Source organism: Dendrobium catenatum, unplaced genomic scaffold (genome assembly GCF_001605985.2).
Source record: "Dendrobium catenatum unplaced genomic scaffold, ASM160598v2 fragScaff_scaffold_1595, whole genome shotgun sequence".
In the NCBI taxonomy this organism is placed as follows: Eukaryota; Viridiplantae; Streptophyta; class Magnoliopsida; order Asparagales; family Orchidaceae; genus Dendrobium; species Dendrobium catenatum.
In genome coordinates this window covers 539,613-545,766 of record NW_021320057.1, presented here as the reverse complement: position 1 = coordinate 545,766, position 6,154 = coordinate 539,613, and positions in this window count along the sequence as shown.

Here is a 6,154-nt window from a genome sequence, read left to right as displayed (position 1 = left end):
CACCCGACCGATACTCTAAACATTGAGGATTTTGATCTCCGGAGTGAAGACGTGCCTCAGAGAGCCTCTCCAGTAGAAGAACTCACCACTGTATCTATCTCTGAAGAACATCCTCTAAAAATGGTGCAAATTGGGTCACTTCTCTCTGAAGACGAGAAGAAAAAATTCACAGATTTTCTACGGGAAAATCAGAATATCTTTGTATGGATTCTGGCGGATATGCCCAGGGGATTGACCCTGAAGTAGTTGTACATTCCCTTAAGGTCAATCCGGCAAACAAACCAATCATCCAGAAGAAATGAAATTTTGCACCAGATCGCCAGCAGGCAATCGAACAAGAGGTGGACAAACTTCTGAAAGCCGGATTTATACGAGAAGTGCATCAACCTAATTGGCTGGCAAATGTTGTCTTGGTTCGAAAGGGGAGCGGTGCATGGAGGATGTGCATAGACTATACTGATCTCAACAAGGCCTGCCCGAAAGACACCTTTCCCCTTCCGCGCATCGACCAGTTAGTCGATACCACTTCCGGGCATCAAATGTTGAGTTTCATGGATGCATACTCCGGTTACAATCAAATCAAGATGAATCCAACCGATGAAGAAGTAACAGCATTTCAAACAGATAGAGGACTCTACTATTATCGGGTAATGTCCTTCGGGCTCAAGAATGCTAGAGCAACTTACCAACGTCTCATGAATAAGATTTTCAAAACCCTTATTGGGCGTAACATGGAGGTATACATCGACGACATGTTGGTAAAGAGTCTCGAAAAGTCTCAACATATCTCCGACTTAGAGCAGTGCTTCCGTCTGCTGAGACATTATAATATGCGACTCAACCCTGCTAAATGCGCCTTCGGGGTTGCTTCTGGAAAATTTCTGGGTTTTATGGTAACCCACAGAGAAATTGAAGCCAATCCCGAAAAGATCAAGGCGTTAAGAGATATGGTGCCCTCTAAGAACATCAAGGAAGTCCAAAGGCTGAACGGGAGAATTGCAGCATTGTCACGTTTCCTGGCGCATTCAGGAGACAAATATCTGCCTTTCTTTAAAATACTTAGAGGTGCCCGCAACTCTGGTTTCCAATGGACGGATGAATTCCAAGAAGCCTTCGAACAGCTACGAAAGTATTTGGCTTCCCCGCCACTACTTTCTAAACTGATATCCAGAGAAAAGTTGTATTTATACATAGCTATTTCGGCCCAAGCCATCAGTTCGGTCTTGGTACTGGAAGAAAATGCTACGCAATGCCCCGTCTACTATGTTAGTAAAATCCTATATGAGACGGAGGGGCGTTATCCCTTAGCAGATATGACAGCATTGGCGTTAGTTTATTATGCCAGGAAATTACGTCCTTACTTCCAAGCCCACTCAATAGGAGTTTACACAAATCTTCCGTTGAAAAGTATTTTGTAAAAACCGGAAGCATCGGAGAGGCTCGTCAAGTGGTCTGTGGAACTTGGCGAATTCGACATTCACTATTTTCCCAGACCCGATATAAAATCTGAAGCACTCGCAGATTTTGTGGTTGAATGCACCGTCCCGACATCTGATGTTCAACCAAGTACTTTGCCTTCTTCTCCGTGTTGGACGTTGTATGTTGACGGATCCTCTGGAAGTTCTGACGCAGGGGCTGGAATTCTGTTAATATCTCCGCAGGATATTACTCTTGAGTATGGGCTCCGACTCAAGTTTCCGGCAACAAATAACATGGCAGAATATGAAGCTCTTATTGCTGGGCTAAAACTAGCAATTGATTGTGAAGTGCAGAACCTGGTAGTCCACACTGATTCACAATTAGTTGCATCCCAAGTAGAGGGAGAATTCGATATCCACAATCCGCAACTAGCTTAATATTGCAGGATTGCAAAACTGCTTTTAACCCGAATAGGAGAATATCAGATCATACATATTCTCTGAGAACAAAATGTAAGAGCAGACACTCTTTCTAAACTTGCAACATCAGCCACAGGTGACATCTACAAGAGGAAGTGCATTGAGGATATCCACTTTCCTAGCATTCAAGGTCCATGGGTCATACAATCGATCAACGAAACAAGGGAGGAGTCTTGGATCGATCCCATTTTGTCTTTCTTACAAGATGGAGTACTACCTGAAGAACCCATGGCTGCAACTAGACTCCGAAGACGAGTAGCAAATTTCACCATTATTGGTGGTGAATTATACAAGCGTGCTTTCATCGGGCCATATCTGAAATGTCTCCCACCTTCAGAAACTGATTATGCACTCCGAGAAGTTCATTCTGGAGTATGTGGCGAGCATCTGGGAGGAAGAGCTTTGGCATATAAGATCATGAGGCAGAGGTTCTATTGGCCTACAATGAAACAAGACGCACTTGAGTTTACACGAAAGTGCATAAACTGCCAATTCCATTCCAATCTCACCCATACTCCAGCTCTAGAACTTGCATCTCTCCAAAACCCCTGGCCTTTCGCCCAGTGGGGAATCAACATAATGGGACCCTTCCCTTTAGCCACAGGACAACAAAAATTCATCATCCTGGCTGTAGACTACTTTACCAAATGGGTGGAAGCAGAGTCCTTGGAAAAAATCACTGAAGCAAATACCAAATAATTCTTATGGAAGAATATAATTTGTCGCTTCGGTATTCCAGCAAAGGTCATCACCGACAATGGAACTCAGTTTACTGGAAAAATCTTTACATCTTTTTGTAAAGACTTTCACATTCAGCTCGTCTACACAGCTGCCAGCCATCCTCAAATAAATGGGCAAACAGAAGTCACAAACCGAACAATTCTGAAAGGGCTGAAGACACGTTTAGGGAAGGCTGGGGGGTAGTGGGTTGAAGAACTCCCGAATGTCCTATGGGCTTACCGCACCACAGCCAGAACACCTACAGGAGAGACTCCGTTTAGCCTCTGTTTCGGCACAGAAGCAGTCATACCGGTGGATATAGGGGTCCCGAGCGATAGAGTTCGGACCTTTGACTTCAGTAAAAATGAGGAGAAACTCAGGACGAATCTAGATCTCCTCCTCGAGGCAAGGGATGTAGCCTCACTCAGGATCGATGCATACCATCAACGGATCGCTCGTCACTACAATCGGAGGATAAAACCTCGAACTATTTCCATTGGAGATTTAGTTCTGCGAAGTATTGAAGCTGCTGGAAAAGGCCCTCAACGCAATAAGCTTTCCCCCTATGGGAAGGTCCTTATTTGATGGCGGCTATGGTCAAGCCTTGGACCTTCAAATTGAAAGATGCGAGCGGAACAATGCTTCCCCGAACTTGGAATGTGGGGAACCTTCGCAAGTATTATCAGTAGAAGATTGATGTTACTATCTGTCTTGTGTGATGTCGTTCGTGATGTTTGTTTTGCTTTGTAATTGTGCCTTGTATTTTCTTTGAGTTTTTTCACTCTTTGTACGTTGTTGCAGAAGAACTCTTATTTTTGTATCCTTAAGTTTACTAGGGAATTGTCTTACTATTTTATATAATACAGTAATGTGATATTTGTTTTGTCATTGTGCTGTCTCTTCTATTTTGAGCTTTCTCCTATGATTCGAGAAATACAAAACTTATGTTGTATCTCAATCAATAGGCGACTAATCCCAGGGGGATCTAGTCCGACCTCTTCCACACAGGTTAAAATCATCAAGCAAGTGCTTTGATTAACAACCTCGGATAGGTCAGAGTGTCCCAAAGCGGATATCTCTCACATTCGTGTAAGTCAAAAAGACTTCTTTGACATATGAGTTAACATATATGAAAAAGAAAAAAAAAATATCTTTTTTATATATAAAAGCCCACAAACAACATGTACATCATCCAAAAATAACAACACAAGAACAGCATGAACATACGAACAATCATCGCAACAAAAATAAAAGCAACACAGAAAGCATCAAAACAGTTCTACAGAATCTCAAGATCATCATCGTCGTCTTCTTCCAACGCGAAGATCTTCTGCAAATCACTCTCCAATTCTTCGCCGCCAGAATCTTGAGAATGATCGCCAGAAGTTTGGCTTGGGGTCAACCCCTCGATATCCCCTCTGTTCCTGCGTTTCACAGCCCGAACGCCCTTCATAAAGCTTTTAATAAAGCCATCCTACATAAGCTCTGCTTCTAAGGCCTTCACCTCTATGTCATAAAAATAATCGCGAGCTTCATGGACTTGATCCTCAATAAAAATCTTAAAAGCATAAGAATTTTTGAACTCCTCTACGGCTGCAGATGGTGATAGTTGAGCTACCTTCTCTGACAACTTGTTCAGGAGCTTCTTATTCTCAGCCTCGAGGGTTCGCAGATTTTTCAGTTGTTGGTTGTTTGTTGCCTCCGCCTCCACCAACTGAATATGCAAACGATCCATCCGCTCTTTCTGGGAAGAGGTTGAAGCAATCTTGTTCGCCAATTCTGTTCTACATTGATCGAGTTGACTCTCCACTGTCTCCATTTTCTTCATTCTGCCGTCGTATTTCTTCTTGTATTCTCCTTGGAGGTATTTGACCTTCACGAACTCATCATTCCAATCATCCAAGATTTTGTTCAACTCAAGGTACTGTTCGAAAAAGAATCAATAAGTGAAAAGTATATCCCCGAAATTAGACGCAAATACAATGGAAATAGAGAGAAGGTGAACTCACCAACTCTTCGGCTCGTCGACGACCGATGCACTTATGTTTCAAAACATCCTCTGGAATATATATCCTGGACGGATAAAAGCGAGGGCCCTTGCCGGCGACTGCAAAAACTTCGTTCGACTTCTTCTACTTAGGCGTATGTGAATCTCCCTCGCCCTCAGGTTGCCTGGGTTGAGTTTTTTGGACCTCCGAGACTTTTGCAGATATCTTCAAATTCTGCGCGTGTGACCTCTCTGCATGAGTGGATAGCCCCACCTTGAATAGATATTCCTCATCTAAGCATCTGTTGAGAGATCGCATCTCGTAACGAAGAGCCTCGGTATCAGGAAGCTTCAACATATTCAACAAGTCGTCCGCTCCTACATGAAGGGGAATAGGTAGCTCCTTTAACTCCCCCCATCTTTCTTGGAGGCCCCAATCATTCTACACAAAGAAATAATCACTAATCCAATCCTTGGATGGATCCTGAGTACGAATGTCCAACCACTTAGATCTAAAGGAAATTCAACCCTGCAGATCAGTGTAGATACGCCCCATCCGGGATAGGCATTCTGTAGAAAATACCGCTCCATGTTCTCTGAAAAATGCGATTAGACCCACTACCACCGACATGACCCGATAGGAGAATTGAGACAAACTCAATCCACAAGCCATCAGGATTTCAACCAATTCGGGCGGCGGCAGAAATCGCAATCTCGCTCGCAAACAAAACACATACACTGTCACGTATCCTCGAGGAGGGAAGCAGGCGCGCTCAGATCTCGCCGGCACCTTCATCACCAAGTCATTAGGAAAATGATACTTTTTCCTAAAAGAGATGGAGTCTTCCGTAATGGTAGAAATCACGTCGTCGGCTTTTTTTGCCATAGAAGCCTTCTTCGAACCCTCTGGACGTGCAATAGGACGATCTTTCATGACGGAAATATCTTTGGTAGAAGTGCGATCACCCATTTTGATTACCTCACGAGAATCCACAAGGAAGAAAAATCCCGTAACTCCTGCACGCGAGGGGCGCTAACTCGAGCAGGGGAAAATTCCCGCTCGTAAATAGCGGAAGCCTCGACCGTTAGAAAGCCGTGGGGGAAGAAAGAAAAATCCCGTAACTCCTGTACGCGAGGAGGGGCGCTAACTCGAGCAGGGGAAATTTCCCGCTCGCAAATAGCGGAAGCCTCGACCGTTAGAAAGCCGTGGGGGAAGAAAGAAAAATCTCGTAACTCCTACACGCGAAGAGGGGCGCTAACTCGAGCAGGGGAAATTTCCCGCTCGCAAATAGCGGAAGCCTCGACCGTCAGAAAGCCGTGGGGGAAGAAAGAAAAATCTCGTAACTCCTGCACGAGAGGAGGGGCGCTAACTCGAGCAGGGAAAATTTCCCGCTCGCAAATAGCGGAAGCCTCGACCGTCAGAAAGCCGTGGGGGAAGAAAGAAAAATCTCGTAACTCCTGCACGAGAGGAGGGGCGCTAACTCGAGCAGGGAAAATTTCCCGCTCGCAAATAGCGGAAGCCTCGACCGTCAGAAAGCCGTGGGGGGGG